General features: G+C 33.5%; 1 protein-coding gene across 3 annotated transcripts in view; it reads left to right on the top strand.

Moving 5' to 3' along the window:
* The first annotated feature begins 2,708 nt into the window (after window positions 1-2,708).
* Window positions 2,709-15,221, top strand: part of LOC131684110 (uncharacterized protein ZK1073.1) — a 185,701-nt gene continuing 173,188 nt past the window's right edge. For 2 of the 3 annotated variants that reach the window (XM_058966679.1, XM_058966675.1), the window contains exon 1: window positions 2,709-2,909. The gene's annotated coding sequence lies outside the window, so the exon portion shown is untranslated. The remainder of the gene's footprint in view (window positions 2,910-15,221) is intronic. The other variant, XM_058966677.1, reaches the window with a different exon arrangement.

The following is a 15,221-nucleotide window of genomic DNA, read 5'->3' as shown; positions in this document are numbered from 1 at the left end:
ATGGTTTACGGAGAGGGGTTACACCCCCTCCCCCTCTACTGTTCGCGCCACTCCTTTAAAAATCTCCTTAAATCACCCCTCAGACCACCACCCCATCCAGCCCTCATACCCCTCCCTTTCAACCCCATCATCTTTAAACCACCACTATATCACAAAGCATACCAATTTAAGCTGGGGAGTCGTTCGTTCATGGAACTTTCGCCCTCTTCACATACCCAGCCTCGCATGACAAAATGAGTTAGCAAGCAGATAACATTGATCTAATGCTGATTAGGCTAATGGAGTATGATATTTTTTTGTTTCAAGTGTTTCACCGTCGACACGTAGCTCATCAAGTTCGTGGCTGGCATGCCATTGTGTATAAGTGCAAAGTGTACTAAGAATGTAATGGACATTTCCACGATTATGTTGAACATAAAAAGCCTCCGTGCCATAGTTTAGAGAAATGAGAAAGGCACAATTGCACCGCTAGGTGGGTTAAAACAGGTTTTTTTTCTTTTAACGACATTCAATTAGCAAGAGATTATTTACTAGAGAACGTTATGAACATTTTAGATCCTAATACTCAAGTAAGAGCAAGGATCGCAGATCGAAAAACTAGAAATGTCAGCTCAGATTTTTTTATGTTTTATTGGCTCTCAGACGTGAAACTTATCCGCTCGAAGCGCCAACTAGATTTCATTATTGGTACCAGTCAAATGGTGATGAAAGGTGATAAGAAAACACTTATTCTTCATTGGAATTTGTTTGATATCAAAACATACAGTCGAAATCGATATATTGTTGCGAATTATCGAGACCCGGAATTATATTTGTGTGTTTGAGGCCAGGATGGTTGTTTTAGATATGGAAAATGTCTACCTACAATTTTGATTTGTCAGTGGATAACCTCGACTATCATTCCCTACACTCTTCAATCCAGTGATTTTCGCCCACTATCATGTTTGCCATCAATATTTCAATATCCGAATTTCATATTAATATATAATTTCATATTAATATAAGCGGAAACACGAATTCTTAGTGATGTAACAAGAAATTTACCACCTATATATTTTTCAGAGGTAGGAAACCTATTTTCTTTATAAAAATTACTTTTCATTAGAAGAAATAACACTTAATTATAATATTGATTGAGTTTATAAAATTCAAAATTATTTTTCGATGCGTTTTAACAGATGAAAATCAAAACGTCATCACTGTACTCTCGTGCCCTCTGGCAGGTACACATCCAGTGTTAGATCGCGAATAGTAGTGGCCTATTTTTTGCCAAACAGATGAAAAAGCTAGTCGAGGTTGAATGAAGTCTTTCAGAGCTCTGTAAACTCTGTGTTAATTTTGTATAAGGAAATCCCTTAAAACTTTGTTGACTACCTAATATTTTTTCAAGTTTGATTTACTTTAGGATCAGTCGCAGTTTATTTACGACTTTTAATTCTTTTTTTCGAGATTATTTTGTACTTTTCATTTGGTTAGTTAGTATTCTGAAAAAATACCGTTTGAATTAGGTATGCTTCTAGACATTTTCACGTTATTCGTCGTTACGTGTTCAAGTACCATGTGTATCTTTCAAATTCAATTTCAGCTCTATGAAAACTCAGGTTTCTCGTGATACATTTCGTGGTATAGCTGCGAAATTGCGTAAAACTCATAAAAGTAGTAAAAGCAAAAACACCCGACGTTTCGGCTGTTTTTGATGGCCTTTTTCAAGGGAAATGTTGGCAATCAACAATTACGACAAAACGATTAAGATAAATTTCCCTTGAAAAAGGCCATTAAAAATGGCTGAAACGTCGGGCAATTTATAAACCAATCGTTTGCCTAAATTTTACCGACTGAGAAAGCCGTAAACTCCTGTTAAAATTCCCGCATCCAGTCGTTACAACACATTTTTGCATTTTTGGATCAACTGACTTCGCAGATGATTCTCAGCGTGCAGCAAAATTGCAGGGTTAGGGCCACGCTTCTACTGGAATTGAGAACCTGGTCGACACTCGAACAGTGATATGTGTATCGCCAGATAATCACTTTTCTGATCAGTTTTTAGCGTTACAGTATAATCCAATCAATTTCGATATTTTATGCTCTTCCCTAGTGATAAGTTACCAAACTGTGTAAAGCACAACTTCGAACACATCAGGGTAACTGTGATATTAACTATTGCTACCATAAAACTATAAAAAAATTTGAAACACGCTAATATTCGATTCGATGATCTATCCAATGATATTTGATCATTCGCAATTTGAAATCGAATATTCGCCAATTCACTAAAATATTGATTTCCAAACACTTTTTTGAGGTTTCGATGTCTGCTGAAATCAGTATTGATATCAACAAGTCAAATTTCTTCCGATGCTTGGATGTATTTCCATACTTTAATTTGCGGAATATATTTTGGCATATTATAACACTATAGCACGCCAATTCTCCGCTCCTACACGCGATCACCAGGGTGGTATAAGTAGGATACAGTACATATACACTTCGATATCTACTGCGCGTTGGGCGGAGGGGCGCGGCCGTTTGTAAACCAGCGGCATGAACTGCGCCGAAAAAAAAGAACTGCAACCGACTAACCGTTCGAGTGAGTGTGATAGGAAACCACTTGTGCTGAACAGGGATAGTGCGAAAACATCAACAGACACGGACATCCACACGGAGGTTCCGAGCGAATTTCAACGCCTTAGCGAAGTCAGTTTGATTTGTGTAATCTAATCGGTACCATATTGGCAAGCGGGCGGCGGTTCGGCACTCGCTCAGTAGATTTCGGGATTCTCAATAATAATAAACGCTGCGGTCATTTGTCGTTGGGTCAATTGTCGGGTTAAAGTTTTTTTTTGCGTCGTGTGTTTCCCGTTTAGGGCGTGACTTCGACAAAATTTAGCTGTGATCACGTTTGCTACTTTGTAAGTGACCGTGCCTCCGAAGGATCGTAACATTGAACTTCGCTGAGCTTTATTTGTGCCGGGCTGCGCTCTTCTTCGTCAGCAAAAAGTGCATCAGTTCGGCGAACAAACAAGTGTTCAGAGCAGTCTATAAATAGTCGATCACCAGATTAATTGATCGTTGTGAACGGACCAATAATGTAGAGTGTGTTGTGTGATGGTCAGCGCATCAGGAGGCGGAGGTCTTTCGATCGATTGATCTGATGTGCAGCATGTACGGATCTCGTCTCTCGCACAGTAGCCAACTAAGGTTTATTAACTGCATCGTATGCAAGGAAACCAAATTCAGCCAATGTAGTGTCACAAAAAATTGACGTCTACACTCAAATTATGACGGGAACTGAAGACAGCTTTAGTTGGCTGGATTTTTTATATTAATTGCCCCGGCGGCCGAGATAGAGCATTTGAGTGCAACTAAAAGTTGGTTTTACACAGGCCGGCATCGCGCGAGAAAATTCATATGCCGTTTATTTTTAACCATTTTTCTCACGCATCTTGATAGGCGTAATGTTGGTTGAGAGTTGAGATTTTGAGATTTTCTCAAAAAACATTTGTGACATTTGCGAGGAACGTAATATTCTTTAGATGACCTTTTAACAACTTTCTACTGATGTAGTTTAAACTGGATTGAAATTTGATAAACAAGCTTGTTTTGCTGTTTGGTCGGACCTTGTAGAAGTTAGATTCGTGAACGAAACATGCTATCGAGAATATGACTATTATTCTCGAAATTTTTCATCAGTTTATGTTTTCTATAGCAATCTAATATTAACGGCCACACAACACGAAACAGTTGAAGGGATTAAACAGCGCTAGAACTAAGAAGAAAGATTCAATGATGATACAGAACTGTGACAGCATTCAAAGAAAACAACAATGTATATTCCTGGATTTTTGATTCTGTTCGTTTGTTTGACATGATATTGCGGTAGTTTTAAGGCGTCAATAATCGGTTTCACATTTTTTTTAAAATTCTTTGAACTGTTAGATTATGTTTGATGTTTTTAAGACAAGTTAAATTTTTTGAAAATTGATTTCCGCGTGGTTTTGAACGAAAATCGCAACTATTTCTTTATTTTTACCGAGTTTTCGATCGTAGTCAATGATTGCGCGGAATTCAAACCCGGTTTTAACTTAAATCAGATTTTTTAAGTGAAAATGGTCTCCGAAACCATGAACATACTCAAACACAAAGCGATTTTTATATTAATCTGCAATCAGACTGAAAACAATCACAAGAGGTATAAAAATATCACTCTTCAACACTAGATCGGGAAGCTTAACAAAAAACAAAATGACGAAAGTTTGCGGTGTCATGAAACCCCTGGTGAACAAATTTTGATTTTTGTGGAAAACTAAAGCGGTTTTTTGTGGAAGATATCGATAAAAATGGCCATCTTAATTTTTTTCAAAAATTCTTATATAAAAAGCTTATTACATCGAAAAAGTAATCTATTTAAAGTGTGAAGTGCCAGCAAATTTTCCTAACGACCTTGGATTGGGAGCAGAAAAAATCCAACTATTATCAGTGGTTTAGGATTCCCACTAATTCACCGCGAAAAAATTTTTGAAAAAAAAAATTGAACACAACTTCACAGTTTAAAACTGAAGTTTTGTGAAACTCAATTCAAAAATATCTACCTGGTGAAAATGAAGATTTTAGCCCATCAAATTTTCCTAACGAAGTTGGCTTGGGAGCAGAACAATTCACCTGGATTAGTGAATCAGGAATCAGAAATCAGTAGCGGCTGGCCTAAATGGCACGTTCCACTATGGAGAGGTTAGAACAAAATATTGGACTAAACAGGGAAAAAAAAAATTCTAGCTTTTTACCCAACCTATATTTTTCAAACATTCTTGAATATTTTCTACATCATGTACCATTGAAATAGTAACTAAAAACTTTGACCTAAATTTGTGACACACGGTCAAACATTGTTAAAAATAATCAAGTTATTTTTCTACTAAATCAGGCAATAGGAAACAGTTTCTACTGAAATTGAACAATGCAATCAATGAAGCATTATTATACTAGGACGCGTTGCTAATGACTTATTCTAACTTCTCTAATGCTGGAAATATCGAAAAAATGAAGTCAAACTATTTTGCTTTGAAAAATAAAGGTTCTTGTTAATTTTATAATTTTCGTGCAATTTCGTAATTAAAAACCGATTTAATCCACCTAGCAGTGAGATGAGACATTTCTTACACATATCACTGTTGGATCATTCATTAGTTTGCAGAACTCATACGAAGTAGGCACCCAACTAGAGGTGGGATAAAAACAGTTTCTAGTCCTGCAGGAATAAAATCTCGAGCAAACTGAATAAATTATAGAATATCATTAAAACGAACGAAATAAAAAATAAAGCAAAAAATGAAATAAATGGTGTTCAAATTCATAAATGAGTAGAATGATTAATGTAAATCCAAATTATAAAATACACGAATCAAATTATATTAGCTTAATTAATGAAAATTTAGACTATATTTAGAAATAAGTATAAGATTAATAGAATAAAATAACTCCAACTAACAAATTGAATGAAATAAATAAAAGGAATGACTGAACCAGAAATGAATAAAATTAAAGATATGAACAAAATGAATTAAAAGAATCAAATAATTCAAATAAATCAAATTCAATTCAAATGAATGAAACGATTAAAATGAATCAAATAAATCAAATAAATCAAATGAATCAAATGAATCAAATGAATCAAATGAATCGAATGAATCGAATGAATCGAATGAATCGAATGAATCGAATGAATCAAATGAATCAAATGAATCAAATGAATCAAATGAATCAAATGAATCAAATGAATCAAATGAATCATATGAATTATATGAATTTAATTTAATGGATCAAATGAATAAAATTAATGGAATGAACAAAGAAAATAAAATGAATAAAACAAATAAATTAAATAAATAAATTAAACAAACGAATCAAACGAAACAAAATGAAGTGAATTGACAAAACTATTAAAAAAGAAAAAAATGTGCAGAATAAAATGCATTGATTAAAATGATAAATTAAACGATGTTGTAAGGTTATAAATTGATAGAAAAAAATAAATTGTGTCCAATAAATTATTTGGATGAAATGAATAAAACTGAAAAAAATAATAAGGTTAGTAAAATGCAGAAACTAAACAAAATGCATGAACTGGAAAAAATGAATAGAATGCACTGAATAAAAACAGTGAATAAAATAAGTGAAATGAATGATATGAGTGAAATGCACGAAATTCATAAACTCATCAGAGTGAATCCAAATGATGAAACGAATAAAGTAGATAAAATGAACGCAGATGAACAAAATGAATAAAAAGATGCTGAATGAAATAATTAATTCAAATGCAATAATTATTTAAAGTAAAAGTTAAAAAACATTTTTTGAGAACCATTGATTCAGAAAGTTATGAAATGTTTTTGAAAATTTTATCTTCTGAGAAAAGGCCAATTAATATACAATAGGATTTCTAGGGCTTCCATCCTTGTTTTGTTATAATCTTTTCGTTTTCACGCTTCTTTACTTGACGGCGTCGTTTTAAGATTATCTGGTGTTTCTATATTATTGATGGACCTTAATTAGTTATCAGGAGCCTGGAACGTTCAATTTGCTTTGTAATTCAAAGTTTACTTTTTGGTCACATACTCCCGAAAAAAAATTTGCTAGAGTTTTGGGATTCATAAATACAGTTTCCTTCGGTGATTCCACGAGTATAATTGTATGAGAAACCTTTTATCTCACTACTAGGTGAATCTAGAAAAAATTTCACCATGAACGCATTATTTTGTTTTTGAAGTGAACTTACATATTGATTTTTGAGAAATAGTTCAGTTATTATAGAGGTAATTCACAAAATGTTTTCAAAATCGAATTCCTTGAATTACGTAGATGTGTTTTCAAACCCCGATATTCAAAATCAGTTTAGTTTTGCCCCTAAAACACCAGTAAAGCAATACTCTGTATGAAACGGTCTCCTTTTTAATTAGTGAAAATTGGTAAGCGAGGAATAAAATTACAAAATGTTTAATATCTCCGTCGCTCGTGAACGGATTTTGACAATATATAGCTTGATAGAAAGGTATTTTTACAAGGTTTCTAATTATGTGCAGTTTGAGACATTCCTTTTTTCGAAAGTTATTTACTAATAACCTGAAATGTTGACCCATATCTCAGAAAGTAAACAACATATCGAAAAACCAAAATAATAGTGTCAAATGGACACGTTAGGCCTATCATTTGAAACTAGTTTCATTAAGATCGGTTCAGCCATTGCTGAGATAATTACATGAATTACATGAAATTTCATACATACACACATACAGACATTGCCTCAATTTGTCGAGCTGAGTCGATTGGTATATGAGACTCGGCCCTCCGGGCCTCGGAAAAAGTTTTCAAAGTTTGAGCGAATCCTATACATTTCTTTTGTATTGTTCAATGTAAAAAGTTGTCAAATTAAGATAAAAGGTTGAAAGCATACGAAACTATCGGCTATTGTCAGTCCATCGCAAGTGGATACGCATCCGACCGCGTCCTACCGTTGGTTTGAGAGCAATTTAAAAATTGTGGTCTTTACATAATTTTGGTGTTTATTATCAAACACCCGGTGGTCAGCTATTTTCGTCCGCGTCCCTTATCACCTATTTTATAAGGTGGTTCATCAACAGTGCCATCTTTGAAAATGAATCACCTTGGGTCTTCATTTTATTATATTCAGAATTGCACATATTCTGTCGCATGTAATTTTAAATGTTCTTTGATTTGATGGCATTGTAAGGGAACACGTATCCACCGGTTGATGCTAATCGAGCTGGCATTTCTTTGGACAGATCAAACTAATTTCATTGTTTGTTCAGTGTTTATTTGACCAACCAGGAAACTTATCCAGGCATTGTGCGTGAGGAATACGCATGATCTTACCTGAGTGAAATGATGACTGTTGAATCATATATGAGGGTTGAGAATTGACAGTGAATCAGAATTTGGCTTGGCATATTCATTGGCTTACTTTTGGTCCAATAAATTGATTAAATTAAATCAAATTAATGGTTCTCATTATATTGAATACTTTCATTTGCTTTGAAGTAGTGCATGCACTATATTATTGATTGTCATGTTAATTATATTTCTTCATGAGTATAAAAATATTCTAGCTTGATTATTGACGTAAAATGTGACAGGTTAGTTTCTTTTCGTTCTTATTGTTTCCAATCTTGTTCTAGTATTTATTGTAAAAATTAGCGTCATAAATTATATATACGACATAAAAAGCTGGTCGTTTCAGGTATTTCGGTAGTGCTTATTTTATACCGTCTTTAAGCACTAGCGGCCGTTAGTTCAGTGAGCCGTTTACGCGATCTCCGGAGGAGAAATAATGCGCGCGAATTACACTCGGTACCTTATTTAATTATTCGCAGAGAAAGAATTTGTCATTTTATTTACTATATAAATACCAAATTTTGTATACGATAAATAGTACTTGTATTGGGAGGTCTTCAATTACATAGGTATTACCGCATCTATTTCGACAGATCTCTTGAGAAGCTGAAGGTAATCGCTTTTCATAACGTTGAATTCTTTTTGGAATATCGTATTTCGCCGGAATAAAGAAACAAGGAATAATAACATTGTTCACATACCGTCTGATTCTATTAAACATAAGCAACACTCCCAACTGTTGGTTGTCTGGAGTTTAAGTTGTTTTTTTGCAAACCGGGCGTTTACAAATTAATTCAACAAACGATAACTCTACCAAATTCTCGGCAGCCGGCTGCCCAGAGCAATAAACACATGATAACACTTCTGAGAGTTGCATAGATCGTATCACTTATCAAGGTGAACCCATGTTTACGTAACTCTTTACCCCATCCTACTATCAAAAACTCCTTCCCATGGCAAACGTGGAGATGCAGAGGAATACACAGTTTCCATAACAACGTTTGCTACACTAACATTCCTTTCCTTCCCCGATGACTGTAAGGACGTGGCCGGCGCCGTTATTGGCATTTGAACGTATAGAACTCTCGAAACGTGCACATTGAGGATGGATAGCTGCTCCCATGCCCCATTCGTTGATTCTCTGTGCAATTTCGCTTGTTCTAGTCAATCACGGAGCAGCAACTACGAATTGTACGGTCATTATGGTCATACTCATGCTCAATTTTGGTGTTTATTATCAAACATTATAAGCAACTATAAGTCTTATTTAACTGGATCACCTGCTAAGATTTTTATCAGGTTCGTAAATTGTTTACCGTTTAATAGTAGTCATATAGTTTAGATTACAAATCCTCACCTCCCTCCCTTCTCGCCTTTTAAAAGCAGTGGTAGAACTTGTAGATAAGGAACAGAACTTTTTATACAGTATACAGTAACACTTCCGAAAAAAGTTTTTCAATGCTTTTGTTTATAGCTGATAAACTGAAGGAGTGTTCTTTTCTCTTTAATTTACTATCAACCAAGAGAATGAGATTCTCCTAGTAATTTTTCATCTACGTCGACACAAATATTCTCTCTGAGTAGTCATTTGCATCCGCACCTCAATCATTGAACACAATACAAACATAAACAATAACGCACAACATTATTGTGACTGTAATATTGAATGCATGCATACAAACCAGCAGTTGCTGTAGTATTCAGTTATATATCCTCTTCTTTAATACCAAAACAAATATAATAAAATACGTTAGAAAATCGTCCTACAAATGTTACTATATCCACCAATCACAATGGTTTCATCTAGGTTAAGTTTTTGAAAAAATATTAGAAGAAAACAAATTTCACACTGTTAGGAGTTTTTATGAAAAATGTGCTCAACATCAAATGTTTAAGCTTCTCTTGAATTATAATTGAAAAATAACAAATAGAACAGCAGAAAATAATTTTGTCCAGCTTTTCGGTCTAGTTACCCAATAGTGCGTTCCCCATGTTGATCGGAGATTTGTGCCTCGCCAATTTTTCTTTTCATCATTTCCCTGATGGGAGATTGGGGAAGTGCTATGGAAAACAACGACACAGAACTATTAAAACAGAATACTGCACCCCCGGAAGGATTTTTTTTATTTCGTCAATCGATGTAGACTGGTATAGTTACAGTAATGTTTACATTTTTCTTATTTACTAAAATATATATATACGTAATTTTATTATAAATAAAACAATTTCAGCTTTTACAGAATCATTTTCTTATGCGTTAGAATTTCTTTTATGTATAAAATATTGTGTGAGTTTTAGTTTGGACATTGTAAAATCAATTGATTCGCAATAGCGGTTATAAACAGCCATCATTCGATTTATAGGGCCATATTTTGCATAATTTGTGCGATATGGAGTTATTGAGAATATGCTTCGGTTTCGTAGCTGTCGAGAAGGTGCATAAAAGTTCAATTTGGATAAAATTTCGGCTGAATCAATACGATGCGAGACGATATTATTAATGAACGAAAGCATTGCAAATTCACGACGTTCCTTCAATGTTTGTATATTGATAAGCATGCAGCGTGCTTCATAAGATGGCAAAGGAAATGCTATCCAACCTAGTTTACGAAGGGCAAATAATATGAATTGTTTTTGTACAGATTCTATTCTTTCTTCATGTGTGCTTGAAAAAGGGCACCAAACGATGCTGCAATATTCCAATATCGACCTAACATAAGCAATATTGTTAAAAATAATCAAGTTATTTTTCTACTAAATCAGGCAATAGGAAACAGTTTCTACTGAAATTGAACAATGCAATCAATGAAGCATTATTATACTAGGACGCGTTGCTAATGACTTATTCTAACTTCTCTAATGCTGGAAATATCGAAAAAATGAAGTCAAACTATTTTGCTTTGAAAAATAAAGGTTCTTGTTAATTTTATAATTTTCGTGCAATTTCGTAATTAAAAACCGATTTAATCCACCTAGCAGTGAGATGAGACATTTCTTACACATATCACTGTTGGATCATTCATTAGTTTGCAGAACTCATACGAAGTAGGCACCCAACTAGAGGTGGGATAAAAACAGTTTCTAGTCCTGCAGGAATAAAATCTCGAGCAAACTGAATAAATTATAGAATATCATTAAAACGAACGAAATAAAAAATAAAGCAAAAAATGAAATAAATGGTGTTCAAATTCATAAATGAGTAGAATGATTAATGTAAATCCAAATTATAAAATACACGAATCAAATTATATTAGCTTAATTAATGAAAATTTAGACTATATTTAGAAATAAGTATAAGATTAATAGAATAAAATAACTCCAACTAACAAATTGAATGAAATAAATAAAAGGAATGACTGAACCAGAAATGAATAAAATTAAAGATATGAACAAAATGAATTAAAAGAATCAAATAATTCAAATAAATCAAATTCAATTCAAATGAATGAAACGATTAAAATGAATCAAATAAATCAAATAAATCAAATGAATCAAATGAATCAAATGAATCAAATGAATCGAATGAATCGAATGAATCGAATGAATCGAATGAATCGAATGAATCAAATGAATCAAATGAATCAAATGAATCAAATGAATCAAATGAATCAAATGAATCAAATGAATCATATGAATTATATGAATTTAATTTAATGGATCAAATGAATAAAATTAATGGAATGAACAAAGAAAATAAAATGAATAAAACAAATAAATTAAATAAATAAATTAAACAAACGAATCAAACGAAACAAAATGAAGTGAATTGACAAAACTATTAAAAAAGAAAAAAATGTGCAGAATAAAATGCATTGATTAAAATGATAAATTAAACGATGTTGTAAGGTTATAAATTGATAGAAAAAAATAAATTGTGTCCAATAAATTATTTGGATGAAATGAATAAAACTGAAAAAAATAATAAGGTTAGTAAAATGCAGAAACTAAACAAAATGCATGAACTGGAAAAAATGAATAGAATGCACTGAATAAAAACAGTGAATAAAATAAGTGAAATGAATGATATGAGTGAAATGCACGAAATTCATAAACTCATCAGAGTGAATCCAAATGATGAAACGAATAAAGTAGATAAAATGAACGCAGATGAACAAAATGAATAAAAAGATGCTGAATGAAATAATTAATTCAAATGCAATAATTATTTAAAGTAAAAGTTAAAAAACATTTTTTGAGAACCATTGATTCAGAAAGTTATGAAATGTTTTTGAAAATTTTATCTTCTGAGAAAAGGCCAATTAATATACAATAGGATTTCTAGGGCTTCCATCCTTGTTTTGTTATAATCTTTTCGTTTTCACGCTTCTTTACTTGACGGCGTCGTTTTAAGATTATCTGGTGTTTCTATATTATTGATGGACCTTAATTAGTTATCAGGAGCCTGGAACGTTCAATTTGCTTTGTAATTCAAAGTTTACTTTTTGGTCACATACTCCCGAAAAAAAATTTGCTAGAGTTTTGGGATTCATAAATACAGTTTCCTTCGGTGATTCCACGAGTATAATTGTATGAGAAACCTTTTATCTCACTACTAGGTGAATCTAGAAAAAATTTCACCATGAACGCATTATTTTGTTTTTGAAGTGAACTTACATATTGATTTTTGAGAAATAGTTCAGTTATTATAGAGGTAATTCACAAAATGTTTTCAAAATCGAATTCCTTGAATTACGTAGATGTGTTTTCAAACCCCGATATTCAAAATCAGTTTAGTTTTGCCCCTAAAACACCAGTAAAGCAATACTCTGTATGAAACGGTCTCCTTTTTAATTAGTGAAAATTGGTAAGCGAGGAATAAAATTACAAAATGTTTAATATCTCCGTCGCTCGTGAACGGATTTTGACAATATATAGCTTGATAGAAAGGTATTTTTACAAGGTTTCTAATTATGTGCAGTTTGAGACATTCCTTTTTTCGAAAGTTATTTACTAATAACCTGAAATGTTGACCCATATCTCAGAAAGTAAACAACATATCGAAAAACCAAAATAATAGTGTCAAATGGACACGTTAGGCCTATCATTTGAAACTAGTTTCATTAAGATCGGTTCAGCCATTGCTGAGATAATTACATGAATTACATGAAATTTCATACATACACACATACAGACATTGCCTCAATTTGTCGAGCTGAGTCGATTGGTATATGAGACTCGGCCCTCCGGGCCTCGGAAAAAGTTTTCAAAGTTTGAGCGAATCCTATACATTTCTTTTGTATTGTTCAATGTAAAAAGTTGTCAAATTAAGATAAAAGGTTGAAAGCATACGAAACTATCGGCTATTGTCAGTCCATCGCAAGTGGATACGCATCCGACCGCGTCCTACCGTTGGTTTGAGAGCAATTTAAAAATTGTGGTCTTTACATAATTTTGGTGTTTATTATCAAACACCCGGTGGTCAGCTATTTTCGTCCGCGTCCCTTATCACCTATTTTATAAGGTGGTTCATCAACAGTGCCATCTTTGAAAATGAATCACCTTGGGTCTTCATTTTATTATATTCAGAATTGCACATATTCTGTCGCATGTAATTTTAAATGTTCTTTGATTTGATGGCATTGTAAGGGAACACGTATCCACCGGTTGATGCTAATCGAGCTGGCATTTCTTTGGACAGATCAAACTAATTTCATTGTTTGTTCAGTGTTTATTTGACCAACCAGGAAACTTATCCAGGCATTGTGCGTGAGGAATACGCATGATCTTACCTGAGTGAAATGATGACTGTTGAATCATATATGAGGGTTGAGAATTGACAGTGAATCAGAATTTGGCTTGGCATATTCATTGGCTTACTTTTGGTCCAATAAATTGATTAAATTAAATCAAATTAATGGTTCTCATTATATTGAATACTTTCATTTGCTTTGAAGTAGTGCATGCACTATATTATTGATTGTCATGTTAATTATATTTCTTCATGAGTATAAAAATATTCTAGCTTGATTATTGACGTAAAATGTGACAGGTTAGTTTCTTTTCGTTCTTATTGTTTCCAATCTTGTTCTAGTATTTATTGTAAAAATTAGCGTCATAAATTATATATACGACATAAAAAGCTGGTCGTTTCAGGTATTTCGGTAGTGCTTATTTTATACCGTCTTTAAGCACTAGCGGCCGTTAGTTCAGTGAGCCGTTTACGCGATCTCCGGAGGAGAAATAATGCGCGCGAATTACACTCGGTACCTTATTTAATTATTCGCAGAGAAAGAATTTGTCATTTTATTTACTATATAAATACCAAATTTTGTATACGATAAATAGTACTTGTATTGGGAGGTCTTCAATTACATAGGTATTACCGCATCTATTTCGACAGATCTCTTGAGAAGCTGAAGGTAATCGCTTTTCATAACGTTGAATTCTTTTTGGAATATCGTATTTCGCCGGAATAAAGAAACAAGGAATAATAACATTGTTCACATACCGTCTGATTCTATTAAACATAAGCAACACTCCCAACTGTTGGTTGTCTGGAGTTTAAGTTGTTTTTTTGCAAACCGGGCGTTTACAAATTAATTCAACAAACGATAACTCTACCAAATTCTCGGCAGCCGGCTGCCCAGAGCAATAAACACATGATAACACTTCTGAGAGTTGCATAGATCGTATCACTTATCAAGGTGAACCCATGTTTACGTAACTCTTTACCCCATCCTACTATCAAAAACTCCTTCCCATGGCAAACGTGGAGATGCAGAGGAATACACAGTTTCCATAACAACGTTTGCTACACTAACATTCCTTTCCTTCCCCGATGACTGTAAGGACGTGGCCGGCGCCGTTATTGGCATTTGAACGTATAGAACTCTCGAAACGTGCACATTGAGGATGGATAGCTGCTCCCATGCCCCATTCGTTGATTCTCTGTGCAATTTCGCTTGTTCTAGTCAATCACGGAGCAGCAACTACGAATTGTACGGTCATTATGGTCATACTCATGCTCAATTTTGGTGTTTATTATCAAACATTATAAGCAACTATAAGTCTTATTTAACTGGATCACCTGCTAAGATTTTTATCAGGTTCGTAAATTGTTTACCGTTTAATAGTAGTCATATAGTTTAGATTACAAATCCTCACCTCCCTCCCTTCTCGCCTTTTAAAAGCAGTGGTAGAACTTGTAGATAAGGAACAGAACTTTTTATACAGTATACAGTAACACTTCCGAAAAAAGTTTTTCAATGCTTTTGTTTATAGCTGATAAACTGAAGGAGTGTTCTTTTCTCTTTAATTTACTATCAACCAAGAGAATGAGATTCTCCTAGTAATTTTTCATCTACGTCGACACAAAT

The sequence above is a fragment of the Topomyia yanbarensis genome, chromosome 2 (genome assembly GCF_030247195.1).
Source record: "Topomyia yanbarensis strain Yona2022 chromosome 2, ASM3024719v1, whole genome shotgun sequence".
Taxonomy (NCBI): domain Eukaryota; kingdom Metazoa; phylum Arthropoda; class Insecta; order Diptera; family Culicidae; genus Topomyia; species Topomyia yanbarensis.
Note: the sequence above shows the minus strand (reverse complement) of the source record. Positions and strands in the feature narration are given on the sequence as shown.